Source organism: Amblyomma americanum, chromosome 1 (assembly GCF_052857255.1).
Source record: "Amblyomma americanum isolate KBUSLIRL-KWMA chromosome 1, ASM5285725v1, whole genome shotgun sequence".
Lineage (NCBI taxonomy): Eukaryota > Metazoa > Arthropoda > Arachnida > Ixodida > Ixodidae > Amblyomma > Amblyomma americanum.
Genome location: NC_135497.1, coordinates 22,463,943 through 22,484,076, shown reverse-complemented (window position 1 = coordinate 22,484,076; position 20,134 = coordinate 22,463,943). Strand labels below are relative to the sequence as shown.

General features: G+C 52.8%; 1 long non-coding RNA gene across 1 annotated transcript; it reads left to right on the top strand.

Annotated features, from left to right (window-relative positions):
- The first annotated feature begins 16,605 nt into the window (after positions 1-16,605).
- On the top strand, positions 16,606-19,921 carry LOC144131296 (uncharacterized). The gene is made up of 3 exons (XR_013314697.1): positions 16,606-17,750; positions 18,986-19,139; positions 19,264-19,921. It is a non-coding gene; the product is annotated as an uncharacterized LOC144131296 (long non-coding RNA).
- Positions 19,922-20,134: the final 213 nt, after the last annotated feature.

Here is a 20,134-nt window from a genome sequence, read left to right as displayed (position 1 = left end):
GCCGGAGGCTTAACGCGGAAAGAAGTCGTCTCATACGAGCTGGCTTAACAGCCATGCCGGTCCCATTATGGAGAAACGCGCAGCTGCGCATTTGCCAGCAGTATACCTTCCCAGGCACGGACACAGGGCGCCACTGATTCCGGCATCGTTGACTCTCCGCCGTTCTCTCCATGCCAACGCTTCCTGGCGCAAGCGGTTTAAAAAAAAATGAACAAAACCGAAACTATATATAGCGGCTCTGAGCTGTCCGAGTGACGGGAAAGGCCCAGACATCTTCACATTCTCTATATACAGCGTTTACTATACCAGCGAAGCTGCTCCAAGGCGCAGCGATTAGCGCGTGCGTTTCTGGCATCGCTTGTGTATCAAACAGTCTGTACGCATTTTCCTGATACAACTTGAGCACTAACCGGGGCAAGTGTTTTCAATGAAGATGCTGCTCACTGCCCAGCTGTTAATTCTTCTTCAATAAACTTCAATCTCTTACTAATGGTCATTACTGCATGTGATTAAAAAAATTATGGTGGAACCTAAGCAATTCTGATGACGTGTAAATGCGAGAGCATTACTTTTCGCTGAGTGCGTCACTGAGTTTAGTGTTGCTGCGTTATGTTTCCGAATGTAATGTCGCGTCTTTTGAGGTCGTGACAACGCAGGACGACAAACCTGCTATATTACGATCTGTCAGCTGAGTTTTATTTGCGGAATTCTCATCGAAGCAGTGTTGCACCGACACTGCGTTGAGTGCTTTTCTCGATGACACCACTCTGCCGAGCGATGACAGTGCTTTTCCGAGCGGCACCATGGAATTGACGCAACATTTCTTCATCGGTTTCGTAAGCGAACTCCACCTCATACTCTGGGGGGATGTCGCAGTCGTTGTCCGACGCGTGCCTCAACCGCATTGCATCTTATTCCTCGTCGGCGTCAGGGGCTCCGGCGACGACAAGTCGATCGACAGCAGCATGGCCCTGTGATCGGAGTATTGGGTCGATGCGTATCTTTCTTAGCGCACTGTGAGTGGCATGTTCTCGAACGCTTAGTCGATTCCGATGCATCGCGAAGTGGTTGGTGATTGCATCGATTGGAGAGGAGAGACGAGTCTTAAGTTCATATCACGCCGATGAACGTTGGCGTCGAACCTGCTTCCCGATTGAAGTCTCCTTTCTCGATCTACCCCTGCCTCGTGATGCCCACGTCAAGTCAGGCGGGACAGTTGCATCCCGCCCAGTGCGTGCGGCGGAGTTACCAAGTGAAGCTTTGTAACTGAAGGAAGATGCCACTGACGACAGGGTATCAATGTGATCATGCAGATTATCACCGCATCCTGGAAACTGGCCACAACAACGGCCAAGCGTACGACAGAGAAACTGGTGAAATCTGTCATAATGTTAATCCTGCATCCACGAAGGAACAGTCGAGTCGGATATCTCAAACACAAATGTAGTAACAACATATCGCAAAAACAAAATGTTGGCCACCAAAGACGGAATTCAGAGGCGTGGACCAGCCGGCGACAGCGGAGGTCCCGTCTTCGACAGATGGAGAAAGCAACTCCCTGGCTGGTGGTCTGGCTTGTTTCGTATCCGCTTTCACCCGGCCACTGCGCGCTATTATCTCGGCTGAAGCAATTCGGAGCCTCTGGGCGCTCAGATAAGGCTGGCGAGACAGGAAATGACAGTTGGCAGCAGCTCGTTCGGCTGTCGCGCGCGGTGCGAGTAGGGCTGCAATGCTTGCACACACAACATGTAGTACGTACGGGGAGCGACAAAGAAATCAGTTTCCAAGAGTTATCCACAAATTTACCACTCCTGTACTTTTGTTGCTTGAAGCTGTGTGGATGACAATGCTTGTTCACTAATGAGAAGAGACTGACAAAACCACTAGTAACTATACCGCGGTTTCACTCTATATCTACCGTGAAACATTGCCAAAGCCAAATTCGCCTAGCTGCTCTCACACACACACAAAAAATACTTTCGTGGGTGGCCTGCACATTGGCTTTTACACCGCGGATTGGCTAGTGCATAGCTTTCGGGCGTTAGCGCCACCTTTCTATAACTTGCACGACGTGTGAGACAAGAGTACGGTCGCGACCTGCTGTCGCGCTCGGTACAAATGGAGGAGGGCACCGCACAACACCAGGAGCGCATTCCTCCTCGTAATGCGGCAGGCCTCCGACGTGACGGGCTCTCGAATGCCATCGCACAGCGTCGATCAGGAGGCAGCGCACATGCGCGGCCAAACAGCATCGGCGAGGAAAAGCGAGAGGGGGAGGAGGACCAGTTTCGGACAGGAGGCCGGCGGACTCTGCATGCGTGATCGCGGAGAGTGCAGGCCCTTCCCTTTCCAGTCGTGGTTGCAAGGTGGAGGCCGACGGCGGAGAGCCCCGAAGGTCCCCCGGTAAAAGCTGCGCCGTGAGCCGCGTGCCTGATGGCGGGGGACCTTTCTTCCATCCTTTTCTGGGACGCGGGGCGCCCGAGATAGCGGCGCGGGCGTCGCGAGGCTTGGCGCCGCGCCAGGGGCGGGCGGCGTCAGATAAGTGGCGCCCGCCGGCCTCCTATAAAGGGAGGCCCCGTGCGCCCAGACGCCCTTTGGTGGTCTGCGCTCCCGCGGTGGCCCTCGTGAATGCTCCCGGATTACTCTGCCCCGGACGCCTACGTGACGACGCCCGCGAGTTCCGCTGCCCTGTGGTCCCTCGTCGGCCGTGTGGATTCTGCCGTTGCATTAGGCGACCCGCTTTCTTTTGCTGCCGGCCGACGGACTCCCTTCTTCCTGGTCGAGCACTTAACCTCCCTGTCTCTGCCCGCGCATTGTCGTGCGCCGCTTCGTTCAGACTGCGCGGATGCATTGCGCGCAGTCCCGTGCTCTCGAACGAGCGGCGCCGTCCGTTAGGAGCGCAGTGTGAACTGCCTTCCTAGGACGTCGCCGCATCGCTAGAGGCACTGTCCCGCTTCGCCCGTGCGTGGACGCTCTCCGGTCCCCGATGTGCGCCCCCGACAAGCCGCCGTTTGACGCACTGCAGTAAAGGGTACGTGTTGCGCCGCGAAGGGCGGGCGTCGTTCCAAGGTTCAGTTCGATTTGCACGCTGCGGAAGCTCTCTCGCGTTAGCGACTTCCTTCGTGTCACGCTTTCGCGCTGACGAGTGTGTGCCCTTCTTTCTGTACCATAGGTGGACGCGGGTGAAGCTCGCGTTGTCAGCCACGCGTCAAAGTGGTCACGCGGTCCGTCCACTGACGTCAGCGCTCGGGGAAGCGAAGGTCAACGCAATGGCGTATCTCTCAAATGGCTATATAGTCGCTACGCGAAGACAAGACACGTTGCGTGCTTTTTGACAGTATCGCCTGGATATCCTTACTAATCGCTTCGCCACTTCGTGACGGCCTTCCGCTTCACCTAAATAGCGCGGATACATCGGCGGCCCAAATGAGAGCGCGCAGAAAAAAAGATTAATATAAGATCCCGGTATCAGTGACGTGCGTACAGTCTCTTCTGCCGAGTGAACCGCCCCGCGAAACCCGACACGCTCGGCCACAAGTGGCGTGCTGAAATTACGTCTCGCTTGCGCCATCATTTTCTTCGCGGGAGTTTCGATTGGCGCCTCACGGCCGGCTCTTTCCGCGCGCCCGGAAACGTGCTGTTTTTGGATCCCAGCCCTGCGCGCAGCAACCGCAGCCGTGCTTTTCTTTCTTTAGGCGACCTTTCGGATGCCCTTGCGGTGCGGCCCGGGCGCCGTGCAACTGCGTCGCCGGAATAAAGGCCGGCGGCGTTATCTGCCCGAGCGTCACCACATCGGCGGGGTTATCAGCTCGGAACTTCGAGTGAACAAACCGGGAATGGAGGCGGCGCTGAAGCACGCGCCTCTCTTGCGCGATAAGCGTGGTCCGCGCCGAACATGTGCGCGCGCATTATCACGCTGCGTCATTGGGACACAAACACGGCTCGCCGAAGTGGCTGGGGTGTCGGTCGTAAGAGCCAACACTTTACAAGTGCGCACAGAGGAGGCTATTAACCGGCCCGTATCGCAGCTGACGTGCGCAGAGGAACGTGCGCAGCCGCTCCCGCAGAGACGCTCGAGCTTTGGACGGCTCTTCAAGTAGCGCAAATAAAGGAGCGACAGGCCGGTTATATCGCGCCAGTGTTTCCTGTCATGCGCAGCACCACTGGAAAGTGAGTCTCTCTTTACAGTTAAGGAAGGCCGACTTGGGGCCAGTGCAGCCACGTCACCGACGAGTCTTAACCTTCTTCGCCTCACCAGACGACTGGGAGTCTAACCTTATGACGAACCACAGTGCGCATCGGGCTGTATTTTGAAGACGGAAATTGAGAAGTTCTTCACTATCTCCCAATAACCTTTAGTGCAACTCCCGGCCCTGTCAGGAGAGCCAAAACTAATCGATAACAATATCAGTTTCAACTGCGAATCCCTCTTTGTACAATCGGACGCGCGATTAGCATAGTTAGTCAATAAATCGTTCTTTAAAAAAATTGGCAGAGACACTTAAGATTGCTTACGTACGGGAACGCGAAAGTATTACGCGGTCCCTGGGTGCACTGACCACCCACACACACACACACACGCGCGCGTATGGCACCACCCGGAACACTGTAAGACGAACGGCTGCATCACAATTTTGACACGAAAATTGGTTTTTGAAGCAAGGAAATGGCGCAGTAGCTGTCTCGCATTTCGGTGGGCACCTCAACCGCGCCTTAAGGGAGGAGGTAAAGGGTCTGGGAAGGCCTATAATTGAAGGTGCATATGTCGTCGGTTTGAATCCCAGTCGCAAGCTAGCTCGAACTTGACCAGCACATGTAAGCTGTATGCAACGAAAAATCGTGTGACACCACCCGGAACGCTGTATAGGACAAGCGGTGCGTAACAGTTTTGGTGCAAATGTAGTCGGGAAAACTGGCCCTACACGCAGATCGGCATGTTGGGAGCGTATATAGACGAACGACGTGCAATAATTTTCTCAAACGGCAGTACTCGGCTTGCTGTGGGCGTCTGCTTGATGACGTCACCCTGTTTTCTTGCTATCTCTGGGATTTTCTGTTATCTGTGAGTACCCACGCTAAAGGCGCGCTCACACTAGCGGGAAGCTTCCCGCGCCGGCACAGCGTCAACGTCGACGCTGCCTCGCAGCTCCTCGGAATGACGCTCACACTGCGCGCGTTTTCTCGCTGCGGTTGTCTTGGAATGTGGAGAGAGGAGGCGCTGAGGGAGGACCCGAACGAGCAGAAAGAGAAGGGGATAGTCACGTGACACTAGAGAAGACTGGAAAGCGCACCCTGCTAGCTCCCCTCCCGTCGCCCTGGCAAAGCAGCCGCCGAGTGCCCCGGCCGGCCGGGGCCGGCCGGCCGGACGCGCGCAGCCTCCGCCTCCGCCGACGGGGTCACTGAACTGGGACCGACGTCACGGTTCACGGTCGGCGCCCATTGGCTGTTCTGTCACCGGCACGGGAAAAATAGGTACCGAACCCATCGCTCCGCGGGACGGGAGAGCAGGCTGTCCGCGGGAGAAAAACCGGCTTGGGCGGGAAGCGGCACGCGGGAAACGCCCGGCGTTGCGCGTTTTCCCGCTAATGTGAGCGCCCCTTCACACACACGCGCCGCCGGCTTTTCTCGCAGTGGGACTAGCAATGCTTTCGTGATAAAATAACCTAGGAGGTTTACTTGGTTCGAACCGTGAAGATTGCGTCAGCGCGAATGCCGTAGCGAAAGTGAATAACCTCGCAAAACGGATTTAACTTCCAGTTTGCGTGGTTGGGATTGGACCAATGAAATCACAGCAGGTTGTTTCATGCCGGTGCGGCTGCATTTCAATGGAAATGCAATGGCAGAAGGTGTACCGTGTCCCGATAAGGGCCGAGAAAAGATCGCTCGGCATAGTTTCTCAGAAACGCGTGTTATCATTTCTTGGAAAAGATGTTGCATCGTTTCTGCCCATTTCGCAACCGATAATAAACGTTTGATAACAGAATGAGTTGCTTCAAGAGGAGGTCTCCGCAGTTCAGTCTGAGCAGCAGAGGAGTTGTCATTCATCCGCTGTACGTACGTTCACCTCGGGCTATAAGCAGCATTTAGTTCGATCCAGGGAGAACTGCGTCGGTCGCGCATCGCGGTTTGCATAGCCGAAGCGCAACCGGTGAAAATGCGCTGCCAGTTCCCCCGTAATCACTCCGATATCGCGATCAGCGGAAAGTTCCGCCTTGGCAGCGAACGAGCGCTTGGCAGTGCGAGGCTTCAGTGGCTATTATAGCGTGCTCTCTCCATTCGTCACCGCCCCGGAGCAACCGACGGGCGCGGTTTCTGCAGAAGAAGCGGGACAGCGAACGGGTCGAGCTGTTTCGTCGCAGGAGGCGGGCCGTGTTTCGCCACGCATGCGTTACGCGACCGGTGTTGGGAAACCCGACCCGGGCAACGACGAGAAATAAATGATAGCGGTGTCCGTATCCCGAGAGAGCTCGAGTGAGGCTTTCATAAGGCGGACTTGGTAGCAGCGGGTTGCAACTGTACGCACGCGGCCAGTATATATCGCCAGTTCTCGTCTGCCAGTAAGATGACGGCGTCACTTGTAAAGAAAAGAATGCCGGCTTCTGCGCGCGTCTTTTGGTCAGCAGACTTCCTAACGTCGCTTGTATGCAAAAAATACAGCAAAGTTGAGAGTGTATCGCACCATTGTGTATACGCAACTGTCAACCGGTTTACGCGAGGCCATGCGTGGCGGTGCGCTCGCCTCACGCAGTGATTTCGCGTATACTGGCAACCTACTTTCAATGAGCTTGGTTTTGTCGGTCACTTTTCGCTCCGCAATTCAGAATTGTGCGCTTCCTGTCATCTCAGCGCTGTGTCGAGCCTGGGTTCTCATCTTCAGGTTTCATTGCAACACCGCAGTTAATGAGAGGAGAAGGAAGCACATGACATATCTTCTGGAAACCCCCACGCGATGCACTCAAGTCACGCTTTCGCGGCACACACACACACAAAAAAATCTGGCTCGGAAGAGGCCTCACAGTCACCTCTGCTCGTGGCCGGCGGAGTGACATCCTCCCGGCCACAATGCTCGTGGTGTGATGTCATCGAAAGCCCAGCTCTGCGAATGCCCAGTACCGTCTGCCATATTACTGAAAGGCGACCGCATAGTGTGACAGCGCCTTCTGCTCCTGCCCCGATGCTCAATATAGAACTTCCGAACACCGGCTCGTTGAAAGGGATTTTCGGTTAAGACGCCCTCAGGCATCGCGCTCGCTGAAACCAGCATGCACGATCTGCTCGCTTCCCACGGAAATACGGAAACTCTTACGGACAGGTAGGGCTGGGTGTGCCACGTCACCGACACCACGTCACGATCGAGAGATCATCACTGCGTTGCGCTAATGACGACAGTATACGGCGTTCGCACTTGCAACTTGGCAAGCGTTCGCCGAATGGTATCAGTGACGTGGCCTCCGAATGCCGGCGGCGATGACGTCACGAGCGTTTTTTTGGCTCGCGTCGCTGTCAGGAATAGCAGTGGAGGAACAAGAACGCCCTTCGTTTGCTGCTGTTCGCGCCTTCGTTCACTCGGTTTGCTTCGTGGGCCGCGCACAGCGAAGGGCGCTGCGTGTTTACATTCTACGGGGCCTTTCACAATGCTGTCGGAGCACGTTGAGGGTCACGCGACGGAGCGGGGCAAAGACGCGTGCTGCATAACACTGATTATTTGCCGTTTCATCAGTCTGGAAATTAGGTAAGTAAACAAACCAGCTGTACGTCTGCGCGGCCAATGGGCACGCCGAAAGCGGCGCACCCGTTTCTACTCAAATTTCATCTTAGATAAGCCTGGAGGCGCTATCCGGGACATCTCCGCCGGACAAACAGATACGAACGCAAACGTCGCACTGTATGACAACAATGTTTGTAAAGTGCCACGCGTAAACTAAAATCGTCGCTGTACACAGTATACATCTTTTTTTTTCTTTTGCGGAGCGAGGATTTTTACAGAATACAGGCCATTTTACGAAGTTCTTGAAAATGGCGAAGCTCTTTCATTTCATTTCTCCATTCTGCCTGCTATCCTTTATTTCCGCTGCTCCAGCTCAGGTGCTTCAGTATCGATGGCAGATGCCGGGGCTAGCAAAAATCTTTTCCTTCCTTTTTACTACTATTTTAATAAAAAAAAGAACACCACCACCACCTCTTGGCATCTGTTGCGCGAGGGATGATTCCTGAGAGCCGCTCAGCCTTGTTGGCAGGCCATGCAGTCCGAGATATCGTGAAAGAGGTGTCGGTCCTTCTACCTTCGCTTCCGGTATTTTCTTGCGTTGCTACAGTGACGACATCAGCGCGGGGCGGGTGCCAACAGCACCTCCCCCTGATTCATTCCGCTAACGAAACTCCCCGGACTGTTGAATCTTGCGACGACGAGCTTGCTGACTAATCCGGAAACCGTAGCTGGGAAAGAAATAACTTCGCTTTGGCGCAATTTTCGTCCTACCGGTGTTTATCCTGGAGTGAATAATAATAATAATTGTTTTTGGGGGAAAGGAAACGGCGCAGTATTTGTTTCATATATCGGCGGACACCTGAACCGCGCCGTAAAGGAAGGTGTAAAGGAGGGAGTGAAAGAAGAAAGCAAGAAAGAGGTGCCGTAGTGGAGGTCTCCGGAATAATTTCGACCACCTAGGGATCTTTAACGTGCACTTACATCGCACAGCACACGGGCGCCTTAGCGTTTCGCCTCCATAAAAACGCAGCCGCCGCGGTCGGGTCGGAGCGCCCTAACCATTGAGCCACCGTGGCGGGTCCTGGAGTGGCGCTGGTGTCGGACGTGTGAAGTACACGAGCTCTCTTTTAATTCTCCCGAAAACTCTGCACAGGTACAGGTGACATCAGCACTTTTCTGGAGTTGCCTTGTAAATTCTGAACTGGTAACTCCAACTTCATGGCAGAATGCCCGCCCGTTGACGGCTGCTGTACTCTGCTTACGTCACCAAAACCTCGGCAAACACGTGTACAAGCTGTCAGCACCCTATTAGCGCTGGCCCATTGAGGAAAAAGCGACGGCCAGCGCCAAAAGTGGCAGCGCTGTCTGCTTCCTGGCACGTGTCCACGTCGAAGCCTGCGTCTATTCCTGAGAGCCGTTCTCTTGCGTAGGGCGCCGAGTCCCGCGTCATTCCTCCCGGTAAAAGCACGCGCCGAGAGCAAAACCATGGCAGGAGGCTTTCCACGGACCACCGGAGCCTCCCGCCGCGGTGTCAACGACCTCGCCTCTCTTTTTGCGTATTACTGGCGCGAATGTTTGCCAGCATCATTCGCCGCGAGTCCGCGAAAGCCGCGCGCGCGTGTGTGTGTGTGGGGGGGGGGGGGGGTCATTGCCAAATAGGGACTCTAACCAGGGTCAAACCAAAGTGACCTTCACCCCACTGCGACATGTCACATGACGCCCAAGCAGTGGCGAAGTGGTGGTTCAGGTGCGCGATGTTTGAGGGGTGAGGTGCTTGGTGAACAAAATGCAGTGTCCACGAGTGTCTCCGGCGTTCGCCACACAGCCTGTAAAAGGGGGCCCGACCGTTACCCGCTTCAGTTCGCTCCTCTGGGGGAGGGGTACAACCACCGCCGAGCATTCCCGGGAGCCCCAAGCCGCCGACGACACTGCATCTCCCATGACAACCCGCTGCGTTACGGAAGGAGCGTCGGCTCCGAGAACCGCTAGGTGTCGTGGTGAACGGACTGTCGCTGTGCGCCCGGTCACTGTGTGCTTACTTTCAACTTAGCCTAAATTATTTGACCTTACTTTCACTTGGATATTGATCTGTATTCTACACGTGTTAAGTTAGATGCGCATGTACCCCGAATATAGTTATGTTGTCATTTGTATCCCTTGAATGAATGTAATGGCTTGTGCTCGATATCTTCCTTGTATATATTCTTCAGACTACATTAGTTGTTGTCCTTGACTTACATCGGGGCTCTGTCTCATCCGCAACGCTGAACATAAACCGGCTAACACTGGGAGTCAGCTTCACCCCTTTTACCTCGGTTCGGGAGGGTGCGTCGTGTTTCTCCGGAACTGTGACAGCGATCGTACAAAAAAAAAAAGAAATCTAGAAGCTGTCATGGCATGTTGCTACTGATTGTTTTGTCGTACTGTAGATTGCATTTTTCGAACCTCGGATTTGTGCCTTGACGGGTGCACGTGAGGGCATGATGAATAGTTCTCCGAATGTGTGAAAGAGTAACGCCGCTGGTCCGTAGTTTGTCTGAATAAGCACGAATTGACGCGCCGGATGCGACGGACAGTGGGAATGCACGTTGCGTTCACGCTTCCCGCCTGTCGTTTGTGCTGCCACACACCTGGATGGATGGATGGATGGATGGATGGATACGGCTGAACCCTTTACATCGGGCGGTGGCTCAAGCCACCTAGCCATGTCTTGTGAAATTTTACTCCTGTCTTGCTTTTAGCCACCAATCAGATAACCTTCGCTTGGTTACTTCTAACCTCTTAAAATCCACTTTCCCTTCACTATCCCTAAACCCCAATGCCTTGGGTAAGTCAGCCCCGCTGCCTTCCACTGTAGGGTGAAGCCCTTTACAGAAAAGTATCAAGTGTTCAGCTGTTTCCTCCTCCTCTCCGCACGCAATGCACAAAGTGTCTATCTCCTGGTACCTGACTCTATACGTCTTAGTCCGCAAAACTCCAGTCCTGGCCTCAAACAACAAAGAACTTCCCCTACAATTATCATAGATATTTTCTTTGACAATTTCCTGTTTAAAGGTCCGGTATGTTTCTAGTGCCGATTTCGTCAGCATCCCTGTTTTCCACAAAGCTCTCTCTGTTCCTTTAACCTTTTTCTTAACCGATAATTGCTGATTTGCCCCCTTACTGCTGTCCAGATATTTGCTTGTCAATTTTCTAGTTCGCTTTCTCCATTTCGTGTCAACATTCTTTATATACAGGTATCTGAAAACTTTCCTAGCCCACCGCTTTTCCTCCATCCTTCTCAATCGTTCCTCAAATGCTATCTTACTGCTAGCCTCTCTGCTCTCGAAAGACGCCCATCCCATATCACCCTGTACCCCCTGATTTGGTGTATTGCCATGTGCTCCCAAAGCTAACCTCCCTACTCCCCGTTGCCTAATTTCCAGCCTTGCTTGAACAGGAGTAAAACCAGTCAAAAAACGGGACACACACGTCTCTTCGCTGTGTCCCGTTTTTTGACTGGTTTTACTCCTGAACATGTACCAACTGACCAAGATTTCAACACTACTTGCTTGAACATCTGGCCTCATACACAGGACCGCATTCCCGAAGGTCAGGCTAGGGACCATCACCCCTTTCCAGATCCCTCTTACCACTTCATACCTATTGTAATTCCACAGTGCCCTATTTTTCATGACAGCTGCATTCCTACTAGCTTTATTCATTACATATTTTTCATGCTCTGTCAGATACTCAACACTGTTATTTATCCACACCCCAAGATACTTGTACTCATTCACTACTTTTAGCACGAACTCCTGTATTCTATGCTCGCCGCCCTCTTCATTAAATGTCATGACTGCAGATTTTTCCTTACTATACTTGAAGCCTAATCTATCCCCTCTGTACTGCATATGTCTAACAACTTCTGCAGGTACCTGCGTTTCCTCCATAGCGCCGCCACGCGGAACGCATGTGCCACCGAAGATGCGCGTTTGGCCCCGAGGCGCGATGCCACGATGGGTCGCAGGCCGCCATCTCAATCGAGGCACAGCTCGTGACCTGCAACCCGATACGGCGCTCTTGAAATAGCGCCAAGGCTGGAGGAACGAAGCCGAAAGGGGACCCGCCTGGCTGACAGATATGCCTCCGACGGAGAAGGCTTCCGTTCAAGGCCGCAAGCGGAAGCGGCGGGGCTTCGCAAGCGAGCCTCGGAAATTTCCCGCTGTCGCTGGAAGCGGCGGCGGTTCCAACTGCGGGCTCGAACTGGCCTTGAAACGCACGTACCAGATAATACGTGCGCGCAGGGCTAGAAAAACAGCGCGTGGCCGATGGGGAACGCAAATATCTTCCATTCGCGAAACAAACACACGTGCACCGCTTTCACCAGTTGGCATTCATTTAGTCCTTGCTTTCTGTGCTAACCGCGTGGCGCCTCCGACATTTATTCCAAAGTAATCCTCAGCCCAGGTGGTTCTGCATCGGGACAACCGCCTAGTAAATCGCGCTCAGAAGCACATTATTTATTCATGCCCCAATTCACACACCCTTCGCTGAGCCCAGACAAAAAAAAAAAAACGGCCGTGGCTTAGCTTGGTTAAGCCTGGTGATTGCGAAGCTTCTCGTTCTTCTTCCGTCTCCGTAGCTCGCTGATGCTTCCTCTTTGCATTCTGCCGAGCTGCCTTGTTCGTAGGCACCATCGTAACATCTGGCTGTATGACTGCCTTGGCGAGAGGAGCGGAGCTGTTTTATACAGCTGGTGTGACGTCACTCTGACCGTAGCGCCCCTGGTGAGAGAAGCGGGAGTTAGGCCGCCGTTGGTGGCTACCGCCTCGCCTCGCGACGGCGTGAGATGGGGCCCCGTTTTTGCACAGCTGGTGTGACGTCACACCGACTGTAGCGCCCCTGGTGAGAGGAGCGGGAGTTAGGCCGCCGTTGGTGGCTACCGCCTCGCCTCGCGACGGCGTGAGATGGGGCCCCGTTTTTACACAGCTGGTGTGACGTCACTCTAGGTCACGTGGTGTGACGTCACGCAGCGAGGTCACGCTAAAGGTCAATGGTGCCTACAACCGCCTCGCCACGGAACGGGCTGAAGTGCGACCTAAAGTAGTATTGCTTCGCAATAAAACATCCTCATCCCCCTTCTCGTCTCTACCTGTGCCGCCACCGTTCAGACCGCCATGCTCCAATTACCCCACCCTGTACGTTATTTTGGAGCTCTTTCTCTATTCATACTGATTTGCTTTTTAGTTCCTCTATATTCCTCACCCCTCCTCCCCGCAGAGTGCCTGGCTGGCGTCGGCCCCACGGGACGATCAGCTGCCCCTGGTGTCTGGCCCGCCAAGCACCCTCCCCCCTTTTCAATCACCTCATTCGCTGCCATCTTCGCGGAATTTCGCTCCATCGGCATGGTTACGGAAATTTCACCGAACGCCGTTTCATCGAACGCAGTCTGGTACAACCTGTTTTATAGAATGGAATGTGTGACTGTTGAGAATTTGGAATACGAATATAATATTTGCTATTATTCTACATGCACTGCATTCGTGAATTTGATTTGCGATCGGTATATTCGAGGAATTCTTAAGGTCTAATATTCTGATGTAACATTATTAGTTCTGATGTTAAATCTCTCCTTGTGATGAAGCACCGTTTTTGCATCGGCAACATTGAGGAATAACTGGTTTCCCGTAAAAGCGCAGTCTCCGTGCATCCAGTCGCGTGCAGAATTTTTGTTTCAGTGACCTGCAAGTCGTGCAGCCTATCTCAGCCGTCCTCTTTTTCTACATATTCTTTCTCTCTCTTTGCGGCCACGAAAACAAAAAGGCTGAAGTATCTAGAGTCTGGCCAAGGGAGCGGTGATGTCAGATAGGCAATCACTAATGAGTTCGCAGTACCCGTGAGTCAAGTGGTCACTGCAGATCCGGACCACGAGAGGGAGATAAGCGGAAGAGGGTGGCGATTTTGAGTAACGAACAGCACCATGCTGATGTTTTTCACAAAGGTATGCAACCATTGCAATCTACGAGCATTCTCTCCTGGAGGCAGGATTTAATTAAACCCGGAATAAATGACTGGATGAAATGAAAACATAATAAACAAATAAATACATGTCACCTAAACCTCACCCTACCAGCCGTAACTCCTTACCGGTCTTTCAAGCTTCCGTTATTTAAATAAAAAATAAAAAATGGGACTCATTCCGGATCAGGCATCTGGGCCAGTCCGCGGTGCCCATTCCGGGGCGCTGTCCCACTACTGCAGAGCGCGGGAGATTTCGTCTGCTGCGTCTCCGCCCTGAGCCGGTTCGCCCCAAGGGGTATTCAATCGGGCGATGGATCCCTCCCTAAGTGACTTTTGAAGAAACCATGTTGCGCATAAAAAGACAACCACAGGAAAGGCCAAAGGAACAGAAAGAGCGCAATTTTTTTTTTGTTTTTTTTGTTTTTTTTGTTTTTTTGTGCGAAAGTGCCTTATATATGCAAAATCACATCAAAAGAACAAGGAGGTTGAGAGGGGGGTATATCCAAGCAACTCCTGATCAACAACAGGTGCGCAGAAAATACTTTTCCTTATTGTAAAGTTTGACGGAAGTGTCGCTAATACATTTATCACCTTTATCTTTTATGTGATAGGTCTCCAAAAGCTCACGCGCTGTTTTGTTATTACTTTTGCCTAGTATTTTTATCTGCTTAAGCAAAGGCTCGCATCCACTGCAATCAAAGCAATGAGCAGGCAAGTTAGTTCCTTCCTTATTCCGAATGGATCGGGCATGTTCCCCTGCGCGTTCATTCATGCAACGGCCTGTTTGGCCCACGTAGGCACTTCCACACTTGAGTGGGATTTCATACACCACACCAGTGGCACATTTAACGAACGTCTCAGCATGTTTGATGCCGCATCCACTGCCTCTAGTTCCTTGGGTGCCGGTTCTCGGGCACAAGGCTGCGAGTTTCCGTGGGGCAGAAAAAACGACAGAGACGCCATGCCTCTTGGCCACTTTTTTTACATTGTGCGCCCCTTTGTGTATGTATGCCATCACCACGATCTTCTTTTTTGGCGGCGGCTCATCCACACTACCTCGATTTCTTCTTTTATCTTCCTAAGAAGATTCTCGGCCACGGCTGATATGACATCGCAGGGGAAGCCGGCTGAAAGCAACCTTTCAATTTGATTATTGAAACTAATATGCATTGCATGCGGGCATGACTTGGTGATGGCAGATTCCAGGCACGAGCTTGCAATTGCTCTTTTGACTACCTTAGAATGCGCAGAATCAAACGGCAGTAGCTCTTTCTTTGCTCGTGGGGCATAGTGCCAGCAGGCGTGTTGTGAGCCGAAGTTCAGGTTGATATCTAAAAACTGCAACGACCCACTAGAAGGAAGTTCATGCGTGAAGGTCAGACCTCGCCCATACTGTCTAAAGACAGTTAAAATTCTACTCACTGAATCAGTGTGGGTCAAGGTTATTTGTTTGGATAAAACAATCAAAAAATCGTCCACGTATCTAAAACACTTAAATACCCCCAGATTAGTAAGCTCGTCCATTAGGGAGCGGTCAATGGCGGCTAAAAATATGTTACAAAGAACAGGGGCGACGCAAGAACCGATACAAATTCCTTGTTTTTGAATGTAAAAGTTGTCTTTAAAAGAAATGAAGGTGGCTTGCAGATAAAATTCGAGCAAAGACATGAAGCTATCTGCTGAAACACCAGCAGAGTTTTGGAAGCCTATTAAACCGCTTCTTTGAATACAATCTCGGACAGCAACAAACAAACCTTGATGCGGCACTGAATAAAACAAATCCTCAACGTCTACTGAAAAGGCGTAGCCGATATGGTCATTGGAGTTGAAGAAGGTAACAACATCAGTCGAGTTCTTTGTAAAAAAGGGGTCTTCAATTTGTAAAGTATTAAGGTGCTTCAGTAAATACTGGCTAATTAGAAACTGCCATGATCCCTTCTCACTGACGATTGTTCTAAACGGCATTGAGTCCTTGTGCGCTTTTGCAGTAAAGAACACAAACAGCGCTTTTGTCTTACATGCAGTTATTGAGTTTGCCAGCCTGGACAATTCAAGGTCTCTGCACAAAGTAGCAGCTCTGGTCTTGATCCTTGTGGCGCTGGGTTTCACCCGGACGAAGTTCTTTGCGATGGCTTGGAGCGCCTTCTCGTTGAAAACTTTATCACGTAATACGACGAACCCTCCGTTCTTGTCTGCCTGAAGCAATCGTAACTCATTTTGCCTAAAAAATGAGACCACCCTTTTGGTAGGGTCTTTGGCACACCTGGTAGACGCCGTGTTGACTTTTTTGGTCAAGGCTTCTACACCTTCCAGCAGGCACCTTTCTTGATCTTTTTGGTCAGCCTGGCTTGAAATCCGTCGGTTGATTGCTAGCAGGTCGTGGGCTGGGACTAAAGGCTGAAGACTGTACTTGGGGCTTTTGCTAAGAACGCTTGCAACATCTTCAGGCAAAACCACGTCATTCGGGACCACAAGGCTGCTGGTGCCTGCAGTTTTGCTCATTTTTCTGCTGTGAACCAGAACCTGCTGAAGACACTGGGCCCACCAAAATTCAGACATCTGGGCGGCAACTTTTCTGGCAGAACGCAGCTTAATTTCTGCTATCCAGGTGGGGTCAATCGCAAAGCAAATCGAGCGCAAAAGGTCTTGGAACCTGCGCACTTGGTTCCAAAGTTCCGATCTTAAGTATCTGTAAATGCGTTTCAGAATGGCCGTTCGCGGTTTGATGATGCTGAACAGTGAACTTACTTCTTCGGGAATAAATCCCTTCCGGAGGCAGAAGGCGATGTACCTGGCTCGACATGCAGCACTGGCAATGAAGTTGACACACGCGTTGACTTGTAAAGATGAAGGAGGAACATTTATAAAAGGGCCCACGGTGCTCATCAGGTAGTTTAGAAGTTCTTCTAAATTCCCTAAGTGACGGCTGCTGAATACACGTCACGCCTTCGAGAGTGATCGTGGCGACGCAGCTTCCGGTTTTGCTCCGGCGGCCGCCGCCGACCGAGGAGGAGACCGTTCGTTGGGCCGATACGTCCAGTCCCTGTCTCCCCAGGAGACGTGGCCTTCGGTGGCATGGGTGGGGTGCAGCCCGCTGCTGTCTTCCTTTTTTTTTTGCTGTTCCCCCTCGGGGTTTCTTTCCTCTTATGTTCCCTCCTTTCGCGCATCTATTCTGCTTCCCCCTTCGTCTTTTTTTTTTCGCCTACAGTGTCCCGACACCCACACAACCCCCCACGGGGGCCCCTTCCTTCCTTTTCGACCACCCCTGCCCCTCTGCCTCCGCAGCCCGGTCCCTCTCGGCTGCTCCCTGCTGTCCATGTGAATCCAAGAGCAGGGGGCGCACTTCGGCGGATCGGTGACGTGATCGGTGACCAGCAGAGTGCTCACGTAGAGCATTAACAAGGCCGCAGCACGGCTGCTTGCGGGTGATCCGTCCAGGTCTCTGTGGGAGCTCGGCCATCGGCAAACCAACAGTGAAGTTCTAAGGAAGTCTGGAGGTTTCAAGGACGGTGGTGCAGACGCGCTGGTTGTCAAAACTCGAGCGTGCGGCACTGGCCGACTAGGCGACGGCTGTCACAGAAGACATGTCTTTTGCGCTCTCTCCTGCCCTCCCGCATATAGGCGCGGCTCTGCGGCGCGCTCCAGGGGGGCTTTGCGGGTTACTGCGTCCCCTCTACCCGTCGTCACCGCGTGGAGAAACAAGGAGAAGGCGTCCCGATGATGGGAGGGAAACTGTGTGCTGGCCTCTGGCCCCGTCCGGGCGGGTTGCGGGAAGCTGAACACAGTCGGGAGAAGACATATATTAAGTTGGTGCAACCTAAAAAGATTGAAAAATAATAAGCCCCTGCCTGCACCACTGACGTATAACAGGCTTTGTCGGGAGAAAACAGGCAGCAAAAGAGGTTGGGTGGTGTGTCCGCGGCGTTGAGGGCGGAATTACCGCGCCGAGGCACGCGTTCCATCGCACAAGGCCCGCACCTTCGAGCCATCGCCGCATCGACAGCGACCCGAACCGGAGTCGTCACCTTGGCCCCCGAATGTGAGCTGTCCGCCAGACTTCCTTTTTTCTTCTCTATGTAACGTTGTATCTTGTACATCTAATGCATTGTATGCCTCTGTTGTTCGTGTCCTAACTGGAGGGATTAACTTTTGTGTTGTGTGTCTCCTGCTTGTCGCGTTTCGTGTTTTGCATTGTTCTTGCGGTTACTCCCCCCGTTTGTTTTTTCCCTTGTTGTGTTGTTCCCTGCCGTCAAGTAATTTGTTTTTGAAACGCTTAACACATTGAGTTCCTCCTCGATAACCTACGCACCTACACACACGCACCACGCACGGGCTGACCGACCTTAACAAATCAATGTTCTCCAACACTCGCTTTTAGGCCACAGGGAAGCGTTAAGGCGCGCTCACACTAGCGGGAAGCTTCCCGCAGCGGCACAGCGTCAACGTCGACGCTGCCTCGCAGCTCCTCAGAATGACGCTCACACTGCGCGCGTTTTCTCGCTGCGGTTGTCTTGGAATGTGGAGAGAGGAGGCGCTGAGGGAGGACCCGAACGAGCAGAAAGAGAAGGGGGTAGTCACGTGACACCAGAGAAGACTGGAAAGCGCAGCCGTTTCTCGCGTCGTCGTCTTGATCGTCTGCTAGCTCCCCTCCCGTCGCCCTTTTTGTCTCGAGGATGGCTGGTTCGAGCGATGAGCTGTTGGCTACGGTAAACGTACTTATTACTTGTTTGTTCGCTGCTTCTGCACCGTCGCTTCTGCACCGTCTCAAGTCGCATGTTCATGCTAGCAAAGCAACCGCCAAGTGCCCGGCCGGCCGGCCGGCCGGACGCGCGCAGCCTCCGCCTCCGCCGACGGGGTCACTGAACTGGGACCGACGTCACGGTTCACGGTCGGCGCCCATTGGCTGTTCTGGTCAGCGGCACGGGAAAAATAGGTACCGGACCCATCGCTCTGCGGGACGGCACTGCAGGCTGTCCCCGGGAGAAAAACCGGCTTGTGCGGGAAGCGGCACGCGGAAAACGTCCTGCGTTGCGCGTTTTCCCGCTAATGTGAGCGCGCCTTAAAGCGGCGGCTGTGCCTCGACGGCTTCCACCAGGCAGCTGGTCAACGAGCGGTGGCTGTGACACGGCGCCGCCTGTCCGTCCTCGAGACACTGCCTCCTAGAAGCTGAATTGCAGAGGCGCGCCACCGCCCCCGGCCGAACGTGACACCCGTAGCGACGGGTTCTATCCTAGCTGATACTCCGCTACAAAAACTTTTTTCTCCTCCTTTCAGCTGCCAGCAACACTCGTCTACATTGATAGAAATTAGCAGTGATGGTACGTGTTGTCGTCTGTGTCACATCGCAGGCGAAAATGCAACTTTGTTGGAGCCGGGAAGTGCTTCAGCCCGCCACACAGGGTGGCCACCTGTTCGCAGCGCCGTGGCGGTAAGTTCGAATCAGGTTTTTACGTTTGGATGCCTCGCGTAATAGCCAGCGCGGGAACAGAAAACATGTTCACGCGTGGTTTCCAAACGTTACTCGATTTACAAGGCGTGCACTGCTTTTGCAGGGGTTTCATTTCCCATAGCACATTTCCTGTCCGGCTGAATGTTTTGGAGTGCTGTGAAAGGCCGCCGCCGCCGCCTTGGCAGTTTTGGAAGCTGATGAAGCCGGCTACAGGTGGTCGAACATGCCTCCCGAGGGCATGTCTCTACAGCCGTCTCTGGAGCCGAGGGAGAATGGCAAGCGATGTTAATTTCGATCTCACTCTAAGCTGTAGTGACTGGGTTGTTATTTTGGAACTTTTTATGCAGTGAGAAAAAAAAAAGCAGCGAAATTATATTATTCTTCGTCTATTGCTTTCGACTGAGTTCATTTCTTGAAGTCTAAATTGTACAGAGCTGCATTGACTCCAAAGCGTCCGGTACCAAGCCGAGCCGAGAGCAATCAGTGTCAGTGAAAGTGAGATTTTCATCGAGCAGTTGGTGTGGGGTTATAGCCCCATCAAGTGAAAAGAAGATTTTAAACAGCTGTAGACCGAAGCTTAACGAAACGCGCGTGTTTTGCGAGAGAAATCTTGGAGGCATTCATCTTGGAGAGAAATCAAACATGCGGGTGGAGAACATATTGAATCAGGCATCAGACTCGAGCCTTTCACTAGGGAACGCCTTCCTATCCAACGTTCAAAGTTGTACCGGGCTATGCTTTAAATATAGAATCTGCAATTACAAACGCTAAATGAAAGCGACTTTGCCGCTGATGCTTACGCTCCGCTCTTCATACTGCACCAGAATTTTAGTTTACTTGCATATTTACCTTGACTGGCAGGTCGTCCCGTGCCATTTCTTTTGCTTTGCACGTGAAGTTCAGCCACTGCCGCGGCAATCGGAATTTTCGCCGAGTTGTCGAGATCACTCAGAGAGGGCGCAAGGCGATAAGCG